At 42.7% G+C, this 20,992-nt stretch overlaps 1 protein-coding gene across 1 annotated transcript in view; it reads right to left on the minus strand.

Annotated features, from left to right (window-relative positions):
* The window catches only part of CAPN14 (calpain 14), a 56,253-nt gene that overhangs the window by 32,910 nt on the left and 2,351 nt on the right, over nucleotides 1-20,992 (minus strand). The window contains exon 2 of the mRNA XM_035000852.1: nucleotides 10,024-10,134. The gene's annotated coding sequence lies outside the window, so the exon portion shown is untranslated. The remainder of the gene's footprint in view (nucleotides 1-10,023; nucleotides 10,135-20,992) is intronic.

Here is a 20,992-nt window from a genome sequence, read left to right on the forward strand (position 1 = left end):
CAGGAAGCGCCCTGCCTTAGCTGGTGATGCTAGGGGTTCCTATGGGCTCACTGTATGTTTATTTGGAGATGTTAAAATTTTGTGGCACTCTCTACCCACTCGCAACTGCCCCATCTTTCATCTGACTCCATGGGACACTGAACAGCCACGGATCTGTGGCTTTGTAGAAGTGCAGACACCCCCATAGAGATAACTTTCCTTGGGCTTAGGAATATTCACTTAGCCCGTGTGGAAGATGTCACTCACTATATGTGAACCAAATATCAGGCTAGAAGGAATTTGGTGGTCACCCCATTCAGCACCCCTGTGTGCAGGTGAGACTTCTGAGGAGGACCAATGGGCTCTCAGCCTGCTCAACCTCGTGGGGCTGAGCCCCTCATCCAGAATCCCACTGGGGTCATTCTGTTCCCTCAAGCCCACTTCTGGTCTTATAGCTCTCATCCACTAGCCTCAGGTCAGTCCCTGCTCCTATTTCTCCACCACCTTCCACACTTCTAATGGACAAATCCTTTCAATTTTTCTCTCTTCTGAACATTTCAAAAACACATTTGAATAGGAATGAGTTTTAAAACAGATTTAAGTTAGTTACTCTTATTTTTTTTTTTTAGGAGTATTTACCTCTTAAAGAGTCACAGACTTAGTGCTACATTGCCTACGTTTTCTTCCGACTGACCCTGCATTTACCTTCGGAGCGGCCATTTCACACCACTCCCCTCAGATCCACACAGCCCATGGCCTCAAACCAAATAGTCAGGCTCTTGGTGTTTTGGCCCCTTTCTGTGTAAATAATCCACAGCACACTCCTCTTCTCTATCCAACTTTTCTTTTTATGGGCACACAACTAAAAGGTGTTTCTTGCTCTCTTTGTTTCAAATGCATCCATCCTTCAAAGTTCAGCTCAGATTTCCCTTCCTCCCCAGAGTCCTCTCTGCACCCCCAGCACATCTGATCTTCTCCTCACAGCTGAGTCGCCTCACTGATGTATCGATGTTTTCACCTTAGGAAAGGTATTCTAAGGGTCTCCGATCTTGTGTGACAGGCAGAGACCACTGTAATAGGAGCTGCCCAGAAAGAACAACCGTGAATCTGTTACGACTTAGTGCTTGCTTGCCCATTGTTCAAGCGTGCACACTGGGTAGGAGGTTGCTGGGTAAGAGCATCCCCTGCCCGCCGCAAGGCTCAGTCCTGGACTTGAGGAATGATGGCTTTGCATCTTAGGTTATGATTTACACTACTTAAATGCCAAGCTGTGCAGTTAGAAATTAAGGCAAAACTTTGGGGAAAGTAAGTTAATCAAAAACATCTTTTAGGAAAACGACTTGGCCGTGAATACTAAGGCTAAACATATATACACCCTACGATACAACAATCCCTGGGCATTACCCAACAAAAATGCTTAAATTTGTCCTCCAAAAGACATATACAACAGTATTCATGACAGCGTTATTCAAACTAGGCCTGGACTGAGAACGACCCACATGCGCATGAACATGGATAAATAGTATTGGGCTATATTCACACAACAGAATACTACACAGCACTGAGACTGAACAAACAAGAACCACTTGCTACAATACGGATGGAATTCACAAACACCAGTACTGAGTGAAAAATATCCAGGCACAGAGAACCTCTGACAACGTATGTAACTTTCAAAAAAAAAGGGCAAAACCAATCTATGTGTTAGAAATCGGTTTATTGGTTACCCTTGGAGTGGACACATTTATCACAAAGCCAATTAAACCACTAATATATGAGTCTATTCTACTCCTTTCTATTGATTGTTTTGATGGTCAGGAGAGAGATTTATAGGGAGATTGGAAAGTGGTAAATTCAACTACATAAACAAGGCTTTATTGAGTGCCTCCCCATGGGCCAGGCATCACCCTTGATGATAGGAGTACAGGATGAATTAGTTTCTGCCCACAAGGAAATCACGGACCAGTAGCCAGGCTCCCACTCTAGAGAGGGCCTTCTTCTCTTCGCTGCAAGGTGCTCACTCCGTGTAATGGTCGGCACCCACCAGTCTAAGAATCCTCATTCTAAAAGTCAAAGACACCTTCTCGCCCTGTCTGGTCAGGGAGAGTCCCCAGATCTAAAAACCTAGGTCTACTTCACCAGTTCAAGGTTAGGATCACTATTCCAGCCCTGAGCGCCCATAGACGATACCTGGCATTTCTGGAACAACAATGTTTAACCCATATCCAGGCTACCTCCCACCCAAATCACAAAAAGGATTATGAGCTGAGCTGAGAGCTGCCTGCCTTCTTCCAGAATCATCCAGAGCCCCAGTTAGTGACTTCTCATGTCCAGAGGCCAGCAAATGGCTCCAACCATGGTGATTTCCAGATTTCTAGTCTAAATGAGCCCTCGTGTCATACTGATAACTACTATATGAGAGATGGAGGGGAGGAAAATTTCTCCTCAATCCTTTTAGGGTCCTGGCTGGGTCAGAAAATTAAACTGACCAAGACAGATTAACAAGAGAAAAGCACACAAATTTTATTGAATTTTTACATAAACACGGGAGCCTTTATAAGAGGATGAAGACCCAAAGTGGCCAGAGCAGGATGCTCCCATACCTTTTAGACAAAGAAACAAATAAATCTGTGAATAATTGACATGACAAAGGAATTTGGGCTAGGCCCAACTAGAACTAAGCAGTCTTTATCTTCCTTAACTAAGAAAAGAATTTCCTTAACTAGGACAAGAACAAGGAAGATAGGGTTATTTTTACTAGGTTTGTTTGCAGATTCCTCTATGCAGGTTTGTTTGCAGAGCCTATTAAGAGTATGTCTCCAATAAAAGGAGAATTTATTTCCTGCCTTTAGGCAGAAAAGAGGGAACTTTTTTCTGTGTTTACCACTTCTCAAGTGCCTACAGTTCAAAATTATTTTTATATCAAAGAGGCATATTTTGGCGTGACGTATTCTGGTTTTCTTCAGGAACTATTTCTGTCTTACAGAATGTGAGCATCATCACTGGCGTCTTCTTCACATCTGATTTCACAGAAGTCAAACCAGCCTCACTGTCTATCAGCGCCCAGAGAACAGCCTGCCTCCCAGAACATCAGGACCCCACAAAAGGCTCCAGACAAGAACCAGCCACCTCCAGACCCCTTCCAAAATCAAGGAGGCTCAGAAAACCGCTGGAATGGTCTGAGCCCTGGGAAATGACAGCACCTAGTGACCTCAGTTACTCCACAAAATAACCACTGATAACAATCAAAGCTGGAGGAACCTCAGAGATCCCCTGCGCCCAAAGACCCTTGATTTTAATGATGAGACTGAGGCCAAAGGGCTGAAGTCTGTTCTTTAAGGTCACGCAGATTAGGGACAACAAAGTTGAGAACAAAATTCAGGCCTCCAGACTCCAGGGCTCTTTCCCATATACACTCTGACCTGCAAAGTTCAAACCAGGAGAAGCAACTACCTCTTTCTCATCGTCTGAACCCAGAGACCCCAGAGGCCCCTGGGGGCTCTGGGCTAAACTGATCCCACCCTTGGAGCTAAAGAAATTTACCTGCACTGAAGATCTTGTTTCTTTAAGCAAATGGACAGGCTCTAGTCCCAGTGCAATCAGAAACCTGCTGCCTGAGACCAACCTTATATATGAGCCTTTCTCAGCACATGTGCTTGGCTGGGAGTCTGGGTTCCTGGCTCCCAGAGCCTTGGCTCCGCCTCACTGTATGTTCTCTGGAAGGGAGGGGAGCACCCAGGGCTTTCTGATGGTATTGCACGAATACAATTATTTTCTTAGAAAACCAGGCAGACAGAATTTGTTTCAGTAATGCCTTGACAAGAGTTAGTCATCTTCTCACTTCCAGATAAGGGAGGGTATTTGGAGATATGACTTAGAACATTGTTTCATTACAGGAACTAATGCAATGTTTATGTTCTTTTGTGGTCTCTGGAGTTTGATGAAGCCCTCAGGGATGTTCTCTGCTGAGAAGGAACCCAGCGATTCCCCTGTGCCGTTGAGAGATCTCCCTTTTCTTTCCCAACCCTACTTCCTGAAATCCCCCATTTTGGTTCATTTGTTTTCTTGTCTTTGGCCACTCATGGCTAGAAACAACCTCTATTGATTGTTTCCTTGCGTTCCACACTGGCTCTTCTTCCCTTAAAGCCTTTCCTGGCACTCACATGGTGGCTCTTTGGTAGGTGTTCTTGGCTCTCCCAGGACCTTTGTGCTAGGCTCCCGGTACGGCTTGTGCAGAGCTCAGCACAGCGACTAAGTCAGCCCTCACTTGCCTGACTCCATGCTTGCAATCCTTGGGTCCCCAGGACATGGAGCAATGCCTTAATTGCCTAATACTGTCAGTGGAATGAACAAGTTCCTTACTTCTAGAACTTCATCCTCCTCTTCCTTCCTACGGGCTTCTCTGCAGTGGCCTTTGCTCTGACTCTGACCTCTCACATCTTGATCTTTTTGTGCAACTATCTATCACCTCACTCATTTCATTAGCACTGATAAGGAAAATAATACCGGTAGTAATAGCTGTGATGAACTGAATGCCTTTCTTAAGGCATTCTGAGCAGACTAAGACAATAGCCAAGATTCCAACATTTATTGGGCCCTTGTGACATGCCAGGTACAATGCTCAATACACTGCATGCAGAATCTCACTGAATCTTCTCAACTCAGTGAGGTGGTACTATTTTCCGCATTTCACAAAAATGAAGCTGAGGCACAGAGCAGTAACCCCACTGAAGCACCCACAGCTAGTAAGCAGCAGAGATGGAACTCAGTCCCAGATGCATCATATTCCACTAGCTTTTCATCATATCAATCAAGAAACCATGTCTTTCTGTCACTGGTAAGTCAAATCCAAAGCTTTCCTCCTGAGTTCAAAGCTCTTTGAATCCTTGCCCCACCTCGTGTTTAAATGGCCAGCCTTCCTTACCCTATTTGGTCTGAGGGTGTTGGGTGGATAGCAGGAGTAGTGGATTTAGGAATCAAAAGACAGGGGAGAAGATCCTGTTTGGTTAAGAAAACTTCAATATTCTCTTCTGAGAAATCAGCATAATTCATCTCTATTAATAATACATCAAGTCACAAATGTGAAAATGTTTTCTAAACACCACAGGGATCTATGCGTATAGAGAGGACTGCTGTTACAACTGATCTCCAAGTTGTGTCTCAGACAGAACTTTTTCATTTTTATCCCCTCACCCTGGCACTGATCTTCCCTCTCATATTGGCCATTGTTTCAGGAACTTCTGGCTGGGGCTGCTTCTCAACCCTAGGTCTCCGCTCCACACCTAGAGCAGGGCTGGGACTCACTCTCTGTCAGAGCTGTTTTTGTCAGGTCGTCATTGGGCTTGTCATAAACTGTGTGGAAGAGGGCAAGGCCCAGTGGCCATTTCCTCCTTTGATCCTCCTGTGAATTATTGTTTGGGGTAAAAGAAACAAGTCCAAGGAGGCTCACTGGCCTCTCACATGAGCCCTGTGACTTACAGTCATTCAGAAGTCAGATGTCCCCTCCTCATCTGGGGATGAGTCCTATCTTTGCACGGCCTGGGCTCTCCTTGACCCAGGAGTGGGCTGTGGACCAAAAGCAGGTTAGCAAATTTGTGATTTATGACCAGGAGTTCATTTTCCAAAGGCTTGAGGAGTGGTAAAGTCCACAGGAGGGCTCTGGTGGCCTCCGTAAGCTCCAGAGCAGCAGGACCTGAGTGCTTGCCGAAAAGCACTGGGTCCTAGCAGAAAATCCAAGGGGGAAAGGAATGCCTCCTTACCTGTGCTAGGTGGCAGAATATTAGAGAAGGAGCACTGACATGAGAGTGGATTCAGGTCCAAGTTCTACCACTGACTCTGAAGCTGGGCAGGTCACCTCCTCTCTCTGGGACTTAAGTTACATAAAACGAGGAAGTGGTACTCTATCAACTCTCAGCTTTTTGTTATAACATTCTATGACTCTGCTTGGGACCTGCCTTGAGCAAACATTCAAAGGAAAACAAGTTTGTCTCTGGCATCCTCTTACCCCACTCCACAGACTCTCCAAGTGCCCTACACAAACCTAACTAAGTACTCTCTCCAAAGTGGTTCCTTCCTTTTCCTCCAAGCAAAATTCTCGTTCCTTCAGGGCACCAGAGAACAATCTGATGGAACTAGTCCTCATAAATGTGTGAAGAGCTCATACCCCCTTAACCTTGCTATAAGGATTTGCATTTTTTTTAAAAATAGGGAGTTCCTTATCCAGACAAATTCCTGATTGCTGGAATTTCAGGTAGTGATATAATACGTGCAGAAGTCTGGTTGAGGATGAAGTTAAGGCACTAAGTACAGTAAATATAACTGCTCACAAGTGTTCATGCATGCTCACATGGGTCACTTCTGTTGCTTAATTCAACTCACACTAAAAAACAAGTTAAAACTATAATGTGTCCAACACAACTATAAATGGGGAAAACTACTAAAATACTTACGGACAAGCTCCAACTATTTCTTGCATTGATTCCCTCTGTGCAGATACAAGAGTAAAACAAGAAAATCATGAGGCATCACGGCTCTGGCAAAGGTTACTACTAGCAGCCCTCTAGATAAGAATTCAAAGTCTTGGTAGTTATGGCCGCACCAAAGCTTCATGAAATCAATTGACAGGTTGTACTATTCTCTGATGTTTTTCTTGCTTGATTTTTTCAACTGGTTACAGGTTTTCAAAATTAGGATCAAATAAGGTAAAGAGAAGGGATTTGATTTGTGAGTGGGAGAAAGGACCACATCAAGTTCAGAAGAATGAAAGGAAAAATTGGTGATTCCATATATAACTTTTAAGCATTAGAAATTTATCCAAAAACCACGATTATAAAAAGAGACCTTGTGGGCTAACTCATCCCAAGATTCCAGCGTAAATTCTAAGACCTAAATTATTAATTTCTTTATCCTCAAAATATTTTCAGAATGTCATAGGAAAATATCTTTTAAGAAATTCACTACAAAGTTTGGAAATAAAAACAAACAAGTTTGTTTGTTTTCAATAAGAGAGTGTTTTCCTAAATTATCAGAGAGCTCACCAGAATTTTAAGGACACTTATTTCTAACTCATAACCCAAGAAAACTTGAATTGACAAGATTTGCTGTACCTGGGAAGGGCTTGGGGGTGCACTGGGAGCCATGCAGATCAGGGAGGCAGGGCATGATGGTCTGGGATCGGAGAGGGTGAAGAAATGTAGAAATACACTAGATTACACACCAGGCAGGCAGGCAGCATCAGAGATGATCCAAAACAGCAATGGTGACCTGGCCACAGAGCACAACTGGATTCCTAGAAAGGGGGGCAGAAACACGTCTGATATCTGTCTAATTGGAAAGCAGGTCCTGGGCAGCGAGCACCTTCATGGTATTAGGATGCAAGGAAATTGCTTGATCCTAGAAAGGCAAACCAGAGACATTGTTGACTTCAAGACCCCACAAAATCTGAGTTGGGACCTAGCTATTTCCCCAGTCTTGGGGCAGAATTGGTCAGTAAATCTTGGGTGGAAAGCAGCTAACTGGAAGCAGAAGCAAGAGCCCTCCTCCATCAGCCTCCATTCTGGTTATGTCTTCTCTACCCCCCGCTTCTCTAATTTAGCATGGGTCCAGGGGAGCAGGTTTGTACAGCACTTGAAGTCATACTGGGGCAATACTTGAGACCCATATATGACCTAACTTTTCACTCAGATTGATAGTACATGTTGGCATTTCTGTAGCAAATTCGTGAAACGTCCATTCATCCAGCACTCCTGCCTCTTTCTTTTTTCTTTTTTTTCTTTTTTTTTAAAGATTTTATTTATTTATTTGAGAGAGAATGAGAGACAGAGAGCACGAGAGGGAAGAGGGCAGAGGGAGAAGCAGACTCCCTGCCGAGCAGGGAGCCCGATGCGGGACTCGATCCCGGGACTCCAGGATCATGACCTGAGCCGAAGGCAGTCGCTTAACCAACTGAGCCACCCAGGCGCCCCTTTTTTTTTTTTTTTTTACATGTTTTCTCCCACGACCACTGGAAAGAATCTGATAACCTAATTCATGAAAAGATGCTCATGGCTAATAGTAGTTGAATTGTCAAGTGCCAATGTTTCAATTATAAAATATAGACCTTGATTGGGGTGCCTGGGTGGCACAGTCGGTTAAGCATCTGACTCTTGGTTTCGGCTCAGGAGGTAATCTCAGGGTCGTGAGATCGAGCCCTGTGTTGGGCTCTGCACTCAGAGCAGAGTCTGCTTAAGACTTTTTCTCTCCCTGTTCCTCTTCCCCTCCCCCTTCAATACTCACATGCTTTCTCTCTCTCAAATAAATAAATAAATTTAAAAAAAATAAACACAAGAGGGCCTGGGTGGCTCAGTCGTTAAGCCTCTGCCTTCATCTCAGGTCATGATCCTCAAGGTCCTGGGATCAAGCCCCTCATCAGGTTCCCTGCTGAGCGGGAAGCCTGCTTCTCCTTCTCCCCCCCCCGCTTGTGTTCCCTCTCTCGCTGTACCTCTCTCTGTCAAATAAATAAATAAAATCTTTAAAATAAATAAACAAATAAATAAAAATAAACACAAAATATAGACCTTGAAGCATAGACCTTCATCTATGAACAATAAGCCATTGGGACAGATCCTTTTCTCATGATGGGCCTTCCTAGCATACCCAGAAATCACACAATTATGAAACTATTAACTATTCCTTCAAAGAAAGACTATCCAAAGACAGAAAATTTTATTTATTTATTTATTTATTTATTTATTTATTTATTTATTTGACACAGAGAGAGAGAGAGAGAGCACAAGCAGGGGGAGAGGCATGCAGAGGGAGAGGGAGAAGCAGACTCCCCGCTGAGCAGGGAGCCCGATGCAGCACTTGATTCCTGGACCCTGAGATCATGACCTGAGCTGAAGGCAGACCCTTAACTGACTGAGCCATCCATGCACCCCCAAGACAGAAATTTAAAAAGGTCTACAGCATGATTTGTTTTCATTTCTTTTTTAGCTCTTAGTCTGGTTCCCTAACAGATAAAAATGTTGCCTAGACTTTTTCTTTCAATGTCTCATTGTGTACACCTTGTTTTCTGCCTCTATTCTTAATTGTGTTCTTGGCATTATTAAACTTGTCCAAATCAATACACAACTATGGAATGTATTTCTAACCATTCTTCTTTCTGACCCTTACTTTGTTCCTGACATCCTTTTTCCCTGAGTGTCTTACAATTTTACCTCTACTTATATATTTGTTTTGGTTGGTTTATTTTCCTTTTGACTTGTGACCTAGCCTATCTTTCTTGGCAGAAAGTTTGTTTGCCATTATGATGATCATAACAGGGAAAATTGACTGCTGGGGAAAACAGCACAATTTCCATATTTCCTTCCAAGAGGTGGTGGCAAAGTTTCTGTTAGGAAAGAAGTCCCAATGGTAAATAAACCATGACTAATCCCAGGGGTACAGAAATGAGTAAGACAGGTGCCCAATGCCCAGGAGATCCAAGAAAGGAGGGGAAGAGCATCCTGAAGTCAACAGCATCCCAGTTAGGTGATGATGCCTGCAGGGTTGCCAATATGGCAGCTCCCATTCCTGAGAGTTTTGTCCTCCAGAACCATCTAAAGTGGTGTCTCTAGCATGCAGGCTGCCTGCTCTGCAATCGAAGGAATTCCTAACCTTAACAAGTATGTCTGTTAGCCATCCTCAACCTTGCATTCTCTGAAAATAAGGGATTTCTCTACATCCAGGAAACACCAGGCTTTTATAGAGTTGTGTGGGCAAAAGTCTTCAATGGAAACATGGCAGGGATTTCTGTTGAAACATGTTGTCCTCCCACAGTTCCATGGAAGGGTTTGTGTGTGCCTTTCAAAACATAAAAACAAACAAACAAACAAACAAACAAAAACCCGAACATGTCTTTAACTGAAAAGCATAATTCTGATAGGCTTCTGGAATGAGGCGGTAGCCATGAAAACATCAGTCACCGGGAGGGCCCTCATGTCTGGGCCTCCCCAATGCATGGTGCCTTCCACCTTGATCTGCCTGCTCTGGAAATGTGGCATTTGCGTCCTAGAAAGAGCTTACCTTGAGAGTCAGACGAACCTGGAAGCTTGAACCAGACTCCACCACTTAACGGGTTGTGTAACCGAACCCAAGTTCATCTGCCGGATACACAGTAGAAACAATCACTGGGACCTGGATCACGCAGAAAGGAAAGAGATTATTCGAGAGGCAGCCAAACTCGGAGACAGAAGGACAACGCCCCAAATCTGCCTCCCCAAGGAGAGTCAGGCAACTTTAAAAGCAAATGAGAAGGCCTGGGTAAAAAGTTGCGGCTGTGCTTATTAGTCCCATAAACCCTTTGGATACTGGTTTCAGGTGGATAGCTGGATACTGGTTTCAGGTGGATAACTAACCTCTGAGAGTCTCACTCTAATCATCTACAACATGGTAATCATACATACTGGGAAGATTAGTGGGAGAATTCAACTAATATTGTGTTCAACAAATACAATATATTTAGTTCAGGGGCCAGTACATAATCAGCACTCAAAACATTTTGTTAAAATAATGATTATGATTATTCCTTATGATTGGATTCAGTGCTCACAGAGAGGTCTTTGAGGACCCCTTAACCCCCAGGACTGAGTGTGTGCTGCCTATGGGACACCCAGGGAATGCCTGGGCTGGAGATAGGAATGTTCACGATTATTGGCATGCAGGTAGTTAGTAATTGAAATCTGCAAGCAGGCGATGTCACAGTAGTAGATTGATTGTTTTGGGCTCACCCTATATCCATAGTGTTTGCCCTCCCATGTGATAGCCCCTCAAGTATAACTTTAAAATTTTTAGTTCCTTAAATTCTTTACAATACAATGTAGGGACTGGCTCTGTCACTGTTAAACGTGACACATCAGGCCAGATCTGGGGTATACTGTTTCAATTCAAGACCCTACACTTCATAAAAACTATAGCATATCCCCTGCTCTGCTTCATTTTAGGGACTTAGCTTCAGTTTCTCTCTTGACACTTTCAACTGTCCTCGTGAAAATAGACGTGAGTAATCTGTGTGAGAACACCTAGCATCATGCCTGCTATGTATCAGGCTCTTGGCCAACGCCGATCATCATCATTTCCTATGTTTGTCTTCAGGGAGCTAGAAGTTTATAGTTATTTTTGGCAACTACATCTAAGTGTTGACTCACATTGAGTTTTCCATAAATTAGATCTCATGTCTCTTTAACATGTGAATTCTGTCCCATCCTGTAAAGGACAACCCTTTGAGAAGATACTGAGAAGTGCTTCACTAGAAGCACTGTGGTGCTTCTGGTGACTATCACTAGATATCTCCCCAAGTGCCTCCTGTGGTCTCATTTCTACTAATGCACCACCAGCTACCCAGACTTCTAAAAAAGAAGACTCAGGGTGCCTGGGTGGCTCAGTCGGTTGGGCATCTGCCTTTGGCTCAGGTCATGATCCCAGGGTCCTGGGATCGAGCCCCGCATTGGGCTCCCTGCTCAGCGGGAGGCCTGCTTCTCCCTCTCCCACTCCCTCTGCTTGTGTCCCCTCTCTCACTGTGTCTCTCTCTGTCAAATAAATAAATAAAATCTTTAAAAAATAAAATAAAATAAAAAAGAAGACTCGAGTATATAACATATATGTAATTAGGTATGTAGGATTCTACATACACACAAATATATGTATGTTAAATTTGAGAAGATGCTGTATACTAGATGTTCTGTTTTAGTAGAATATTTTTTATCTGACAAAAAAGAGAAAAGGGTTGATAGAGGTCACAACTCCCAAGCCAAGGGAGCAAAGAAAGAAGAATCTAGATAGGTATCTAGGAACTGGGAACAAAACAAGAATGCTCCTTTTTTAAAAATTTCAACATTGTTCTGAAAATCCAAAATATGAAATATAATTATAAATCAAAATAGTATTAATGAAGAGGAAAAACTCTAGCTGATGGTCCTTATATAACTAGAAAACCTAAGAATAAACTAGAAATTATATTAATGAATATTGAGTAAAACAAACTTAAGACAAATTTTTTTAAAGTAATGGCATTCCTGTATATAACAATAAGCAGTTAGAAGTTATCATAATAGAAATATCTCATCCAGAGTAACAATAAAAATATAAAATAACAGAATAATCTTAAAGGAAATGTTTTGACCTGTTTGATGGGAACTACAGTTTATAAAGATGTAGAAGATATATGAATAAATGGGAAGTCATGACATCTTGGATGGAAGGAATAAATATTAAGACTACGTTCATCCTCTTAAAGTTAATTTATAGCTTTAATGAGATTCTGACAAAAAAAATCCCAATGATTCCATTTTTCAGAGGAGTGAAGAGACAGAGAGGTAATTGACAAAATTTCTTTAAAATTAATCTGGATGAATAAACACACAAGAGATTAATGTCCTTATTGTAAATAAGGAGTTCTTTTCAAAACAATGAGAAAAACATTAAACGTTTTTAGAAAAATGAAGGATAAACAAAAACAGACAATCATGGAAGAAATTTACATGGTGAATAAACACAAGAAAAATTTCAAACATTTTTGTAATGACACATTTACTAATTTTAAAAAAGAGATATCATTGCCAACTTCCCACATTGGTGAATATTTTTAATTAATAACATACAGTGCTAAAGGGGAAAAAAAAAAACCTTGGAACTCTGGTATCATTGTGATAGGGATAAATTGATGTACCTCTTTTGGAAAGCAATTTGGTGATAAGTACCAAAAGCATTAATAATGTTCCCCAAAATTCCATTTATATAAAATATATTACATAAATAAAGCCATGGATGAAGACATATATACAAAAATACTCATCTTTCATCGATGATCACTAAAACAGAACAGATAACTTTGAAATAGAGCTTTTATTATTATTGACAATAATTCTGCAAAACAACTTCTATGTCCACCATTGACTATGGCTAATTCAATTAATGAAATTTCCATGTAGTTGAATATTAGCATTCATTCCAATTCAATCATTTGGCTAGCTTTCTAGGATATGTGAAATACTCATGGTATTTTGTGGCCTGGGGCCAATGGCATAGTTACTTTGCACAATGACTTTTCAGTTAGAAGAAACAAAAGAGAGAGTGAGAGAAAGAAGACAATGAGGACAAGAGGAAAGAGAATATCTAAGAAATTTTAAAATCACATAAGTAAGGGGGGATATTCATACCAGATATTAAAATGTATCATAAGATCACAGTGATTTTAATGGCATGTTACTAAAAATAGACAAATCACTGCAACAGAACAGATAATTCTGAAATAGGCTTTATGTTCTTCAATCATTTGTACTAATTTATCTTTAAGAAGACCTGCCATGGAAAAGAGAACGTAAGATTATTTAACAGAGAACTGCTCAAGCACCTGGAACCACCCCATAACTTTTACAACAACAATAACAACAAAGATAATGATGAATTAAAAAGTTATATATAAAAATGTCAAACAACAGGACAATTTCGAGAAAAAAATTCTCAAGTATCTGAGCAGAGGAATTCTAAGTTTAGTGTAGTAAGAGAAGGAATCACAAAGAATAAAATCAATGGGGGGCGCCTGGGTGGCTCAGTCGTTAAGCGTCTGCCTTCGGCTCAGGTCATGATCCGAGGGTCCTGGGATCGGGCCCCTGCATCGGGCTCCCTGCTCAGCAGGAGGCCTGCTCCTCCCTCTCCCACTCCCCCTGCTTGTGTTCCCTCTCTCGCTATGTCTCTCTCTTCAAATAAATAAATAAAATCTTAAAAAAAAAAAAGAATAAAATCAATAGCTTTTACTATAAAAGTGTTAAACTTCAGTAAGTAAAAAAAAATCTATAATCAGAATTAGAAAGCAAAATGCAAAATAAGTAAAATTAAAAGAGATACAATTTCAAAATGGAGACAAAGCAAGAGGTAGCTGCTGAGTAGCTGACTTTTAAAAGACGTGAGCAGTCTGTAACTTCCACTGTTGTCTGCTTCTGTGTTTAAAAAAAAAAATCTTCTGCCTTATCAGGTTCCCTCTGTCCATGCACCTTTTGGGATAGTCATGGCCTTCTTGTCTTATAACCATTGGCCAGCTGTAGGAAATTCACATTTCCAGTCTCTGCTCATCAAGAATCACTTCAGCCATAAGTGAAGTTTGGGGGCCGGCACTAGCCCTGAGCTAGGGATTTTTTTTCCCTTTTAATTAGTCTCTATGCCCAACATGGGTCTTGAACTCACAACCCTGAGATCAAAGTTGCATGCTTTAAGGACTGAACCAGCCAAGTGCCCCTGAGCTAGGTTTTAGGAGAGATGAAAGCCCAGCCTTCCTCCTCCAGGAGCTTCCTGTAGCTCCCCCGGGTGGGCAGACCGACAAAACTTACTACCTGGGAAAGATGCTTGGACTCACTGCTAAGTACCAGACTCCTTCCAGCTCTGGATTCTTGTGCTTTTAGAGTTTCACTGTTTTGTCACATTTCTCACCCAAGGGAGGTTGTCTAGCAGAATGGTGTGATCCAATACTTCTGGCAGGGAAAGATCGATCTATCTGGGTAGGGACCAAGAACTTGTTTCTGTTTTGCTTTGATCAAGAAGCTTAGAGCTACCTGTGTTGCTCGCCTCCAAGGAGTCCCAGGTGAACTCATCTGCTCTGACCTTCTCACTGCACCACCCACCTACCTGCCCATTCCCCTCCTATCTACTGCCTCAAGGGTTAAACTATTTTTTAGAATTCTGGAGATTTGGGTAAGCTGCCTCACAGCTTTTATGGACTGAGGGGAAAGTAGGAAAGTAGGGTGATAGCTAGCTCCATAGAAGATGCCTCGGTGGGCAAAGCTTTCAGCCTCTCTGTTCCTCCCCGGGAAGCATCCCTATCTTCACTTCCAAGATTGCTGTAAGGACGGATGCTGCAAGAGTAATGCCCCCTCCTGCCCCGCTCCCTCCCCCACTCCTCCTCCCCCAGAATCAGAGTCTGAGGTTGAAGGTACTGGTGGGGAGGTTTTCTAACTACAGCTCACATCTTGCAAGTTATATATGTCTTGCCTTTGGGAGATGAGGGTCTTAGAAAACTGAGCCATGGAGGCTCATCAAACAGGCATGTTAATAAAACCAGACACATACCACTGCCTTCATGGTGTGGGCTTTCTTCTTTGTGATGGTGGACTTGCCAGGTTAGCTCTGCTCCTGGTACACCACGGGATGAAACTAGGTTCCTGCCCATGTGAGCTGGCATGCACAACAGACACATGTCCCAGCAATTACGTAGATGTGGTAGTAACGGCATGACTGGGGAAAGCAGTTCCTAGACAACTGGACAACTGAACCTAGCCTGACCCTGTTTCTTCATCCCCTTTCCTCTTTGTGCACTTCTGGAGCACAATTTGCTCATCTCCTTATTTTTATTCCAGACTTCCCTGTCCTTATGTGTATTCAGTTGTCATTCATTCAAGGGGAAGTGAACTATTATCTACAGAGTGCTATAGATCTAGTCTATAATTATATCACTAGCTAGCTAGCTAGAAAGATGTAAATACATAACACTGTATTAGGTCCCCGACCAACGCTGTTTTATTCTATTCCCACAATAGCATTGTAAGTGTCATTCTTAGGTCTGGTGTCACGGATGAGGATGTTGTCAAAAGGTGGTTAAATAGTTTAGCCTATTTCTCAATGATAGATATTGGCTGACTTGATGCACTTACCTCTCCAATGGAGGCCAACAAAATGAGTAAACCATGGTTTACACAGGGGCCAGGCTGAGAGGGGCCTGGGTTCTGGGGTTGCAGACACAGGGTCCCCACTGAACTCTCCTGACTCCTCCAGCCTCCCTGAACCAGGGCTCAAGCTTTTATTCCAAGTTGCCTCTGCAGTGTCCATCTCTCTCCCTCTACTTCTGGCCAGACCTTGGTGATCTTGGTGGGAAAGGACAGAGAAAGGGGAAGAGAAGGGAAAGTCCCCTATTTCATAGTGTCACCCCCAAGAGCCTATAGCAAATGCCACAAATTCTATTAGCAATTATATTCTTTCGAGTCAGGGAGCCCTCTTCAGTTAAGATACAAAAGAACCGAAAGAGCTACTCCCTGACTTACGCACTAGCTTACTAAATAGATCCAGATCATGGGGCAGCGCACATGCAGTGACTGAAAGTCATGGTGATCATCATATGCAGAGTTAACAGTGTATATTGAGCACTCTCAATAGACCAGGCACTGCCCTAAGCACAGCACACTTTCTCTTTTAATCCCGAGCGATCCTGTTACTCTCTCCATTCCAGAGACCAGGGAGCTGGGGCTTGGAGAGTGAAGCCACCTCCCCAAGAACACACAGCCAGGATGTTGGGGGACCAGGACTCTGTGTTGCAGGCTGTCTGACTGGGACTCTCCGCGAGCCAGCAGGGTGACAGAATATAGGAGCCAGATGCTGAGTTCGGGAGAGGCACTTGGCAGGAGAGAGGCGCTCAGGAGCTGGAGACGGCTGAAAAGCAATGCTGCTGACACCATGTCGAGTAGGAAAAAACAGACTTCGAGGAGATGCGTGCTGCCGGTATGCTGTTTATCAAGTCCCGAAGCCCTGGGCATCCACAATATGTTGTTCAGGCTTCCATACATATGTGCTAACATTAATTTAAAAAGCAAGGGAATAGAGCACACTAAATTCCAGGTGGGGTAGGAGCAGGATAGGGGAGGAACACATAGGTAGATGTAAATTATTGCTTATTTTTCTAGTCCTTGGATTGATGGGTTCACCAGGTGCTCCATTATATCATTTTAAAATGCGTTAAGAAAAAGAAAGAAAAAATGCAATGAAAAAGCCAGACACAGGGGCACCAGGATGGCTCAGTTGATGAGGCATCTGACTCTTGGTCTCAGCTCGGATCTCGATCTCAGGGTCCACACTGGGCACAGAGCCTACTTTAAAAAAAAAAAAAATCCAGATACAAAAAGTTCATCTTGAACCATGGATTATGAAAAAAATCTAATTTTGAACATCGAAGGACCAGATTTTTTTTTTTCAAAGGATAGGGGGAATTATAAATGAACAGCCAAGTATCCGTTTTCAAACTTAAGAAAAAGAAATCATAAATACAGTTGGAGCCCCCGGTGTGACCTATCTCCAGTTTCATTTCCCTTCCTCATCCCCAGAGGACACCGCTTTCCTGATTGTTTTGTATTCCCTCACTTCTCTTTTCAGAAGCTCCTACGCATCCACCAACAATGCACTGTGGTTTTTGCAAGATCTCAACATGGAGAGAAGTGGCGCTAGGCTACACATCACAGCTCCCCACTGGCTTTATTTATTCAGCGCTGTTTTGTCCTCAGTTGCTCTAGTCCCCTCATTTTCTCTTTTGCATCGTATTTATTTTATTATATGAAGATTATTTTGTAAGAAATTTATTTTATGACATGAACACGGCAAAATGTATTTATCCACCTTCTTGGTCAGGGAAATGTAGCTGTTTATAATATTTGGCTGCCTCACACAGAGCTACCACGAACATTCCGACCCTGATCTCTCCGGGCGCGTGTACGGAGCTTCTCTAGATCACACCTAGCATCGGAGTTGCAGAGTGGAGGTCGTGCATGTTTTTGGCTTTGCCAGATAATGCCAAATGGCTTCCCAAAGTGTTTGTGCCAATCTACACATCACACAGTATGTGGAAGTACCCACTGTGCCACATCCTTGCTACCACTCGGTATTGTCCACCGTTTTTTATTTTTGGCCACGTTGGTGGGTGTGAAGTGTTATCTCATGGTGGTGTGGTGCTTCTCTAACTACTAATAAGGTTGTATATATTGTAAATATCTTTTCACTCTCTTTGTCTATTCAGTTGAGCACCACTGCTTACGTTTACCAATGCCAAATTTATTAATCTTTTCATTTGCAGCTTATGCTTTCGGTGTTTTGTTGAAACGTTCTTCCTGACCTTGTAGCAGTATATATGTGATATCTATTGCAATTTTTCTGTATATCGGGTTTCCACATTGACTGGCTCTTTTACTGTGTCATTGTCCTATTTTTCTATCTCTGCACCAAAACCACGCCATCTTAACCATTGCAACTTGGTAATGACGTCCCCTAGGGCAAGTTCCCTTCACCTAGTTATTTCTATTGGTGTTACTGTCTTCTCCTTCTCCCTCCTCCTTTTCCTCCTTCTCCCCCAGTTCCTCCTTCTCCTCTTCCTTCTTCTTCAATATCTTAGTTATTCTTGGAGTATTGTTAGAATCACCTCGTTGACTTCCAGGGAAAACCCTATTCGGATTTTAATTTAAATCCTATCAATTATTGAATCTAGCAATAATGTTGTAAAAAATTCTCATCTTTGAGACCTGGAATCTTTCTAGAATTAAACATGGTGTGACTCTCCCATTTATTTAGCACTTCTTTAATGTCTTTCCATTAAGTTTTATCATTTTCTTGAGCATCTTTTGTTAGATTTCTCCCTAGGGTTTTTTTTTTGTTTGTTTTTCATAAACCATATCTTTAAAAAAATTTCTTTTTTATAACTATTGCTAGTATGTAGGAATGCTGAACTATTATTCGGTTCCTTTCCAAAGAACTCTTCAGGACTGAGAACTAGAGTTAGATGTGTCAACAGGTACTCCACAAATTAGACACTCAGGGCTGACATTCAGTGGTACATAACACCATGGTTGTACTAGTTACTAAAATATTGAAATATTTCCACAATGGAATCCCCTGACTTCTTCCTTGACACTCTGGCTGCTGGCCTCTCCCCCTGGACAGACCCAGACCTCCCCAAGTTCCAGATACTACTACTGAGGTCTAACATCTTTTCTTATGTCTATAGGACATTCATGTCAACACTTTTGTAAGAGGAATTTTTGTGTCTTCTGACATTTTTTTCTATCGGTTTTTCTATTGGAATGTTTTCCTTTTTCTTATAGATGTACAGGCATTAATTATGTATTTTGGAGGCTGTTTTATTGGTTTTATGTACTGTAATATCTTTTCACTCCCTTTTGTATCTCTACACCCAGCACATAAACACCAAGGGTGAAATATATATATATATATACATATTTTTTTCCGCACGGTGGGGGAGGGGGACAGAGGGAGAGGGAGAGAGAGAATCTCAAGCAGGCTCCATGCCCAGTGCAGAGCCCGACACGGGGCTCGATCTCAGGACCCTGAGATCATGACCTGAGCTGAAACCAAGAGTTGGGCACTTAAATGAGTCACCCAGGTGCCCCAATACCAAGGGTGAATATTAATCCAAGTGGTTACTCCAACAGGGGTACAAAGAGCTCAGAAAGAAGCAATCAGCTCTGGGGTTCAAGGAGGGAATCAGGAGATTTGAGCTGTAAGTGAGGAGATTCTAGCCAGCACCCACCTCTGATAATCCCTACCCAAATCCCTGCAGCTTCACCATACTCTTCCACGTGGAGCTCCCACACCTCTCTCCACCACCACATGTTTCAGACTGAACACATCATCTACATTTATTTTCATTGTTATTCTTTTGTTGTGGAAGTATAATTAACATACAGAGTTATAGTAGTTTCAGGTGTACAATATAATGATTCAACAATTCTACAGATTACCCAGTGCTCACCATGAGAAGTATAGTCACATGAAAAGATGCTCAACATCACTAGTCACGGAGAAATGCAAATCAAAACCACAATGAGCTACCACCTTACACCTGTCAGAATGGCAAGAATCAAAAAGACAAGAAATAACAAGTGTTGGAGAGGATGTGGAGAAAAGGGAACCCTCGAGCACCGTCGGTGGGAATGCAAACTGGAGCAGCCACTGTGGAAAACAGTATGGTGGGTCCTCAAAAAATTAAAAATAGAAATACCCTATGATCCAGTAACTGAACACCTCATCTTTAAATGCTAAATCTGTCCTCTTCCTGACTCCTCTGACTGGTAGACCAGTGTCTCCAACCATCTTGTCTCCTACAGTAGAAAATTCAGAATCATCCCAGACTCTGCCTTACCTTCATTTCTTCTTTTTTATTGCTTACCAGGATCTGTCAATTCTATGCCATAAAAAGTCTCTTGAATACCACCTTTTCCCCATCCTAATTGCCACTGTCTTGTAAATTTTTGAATAGTGTTTCCTCATCGGAAACTATTGCCTCTTTTGGCCGCCAGGCTCTTTTGCCTCTCCAGCCCCTCCCTGACTGCTCCCAGCATCAGCAGTCCCGCCTGGACCATTTGCATACTGTGTCTTCATCTGTGGAAGGCACCATCCACCTTGGTGGGGAGGAGTTTATCACTGGCATGGTTTAGAATGGTGCTAATATAAAGCAGATTGACTTTGAGTTGGTTGTTTTATTGTGTTTAAATTCCCTACAGACAATGCCACCCCTTTTGCCTAACGTGGCCAACATGTACCACCCTGTTGTCCTTGGTGCAGCCCTGGAAAGAATATGTTCTGCCCAGAGCTGCCGTGAAGGGTGAATGGAACATGCTCGATGAGAGCTTAGCCCAGCCCCTTTCACATTCTGAGCGCTTAGTTAATGTTAACAGTTAAGCAGTACTATTGGGTCCCTATTTCCTATATGATTCCTGCTCTGGCAAGCAAAGCCTTTTGCACTGGCCTCGCTCACTCCCTTCCACCCTCCTATGCTCTAGATATAGAAACTGTTTACTCTGACTTCTTCCATCTTCCCAAGCCTTTGCAAAGCCCTGTACACGGTCTGGGATGTCTTCTCTGCTTCTCTGAGGAGTCATCATTTAGGATCCAGGACATGGTCATGCTTTCTGGGAAGCCTTCCTCAGATCACACAGACAAAAAGAATGCCTCCTCCCCCTGCGCACCCATGGCCCTCTGCTCATGGCTCCTCCTTACAGCTCACCCCGAAAGGAGCTCCTGCGAGGGAGAGTCTGTGTGTGCTCATCTTTGTGATTAACTGTGTATCCACAGTCACCATAATTGTGTCTGCCCCATAAGACCCACTCACCACCTGTGGGAGTTTTGCTTGTTTGGTTTTGTTTTACTGGAAGGAATGGACAAATGAATGAACGAATGAATGGGAATGGTTTTGACTTCACCCTAGATCTAGCAAAAAGTTGGGGTATTGACA

The sequence above is a fragment of the Mirounga leonina genome, unplaced genomic scaffold (assembly GCF_011800145.1).
Source record: "Mirounga leonina isolate KUSES-001 unplaced genomic scaffold, KU_Mleo_1.0 Mir_125, whole genome shotgun sequence".
Classification (NCBI taxonomy): domain Eukaryota; kingdom Metazoa; phylum Chordata; class Mammalia; order Carnivora; family Phocidae; genus Mirounga; species Mirounga leonina.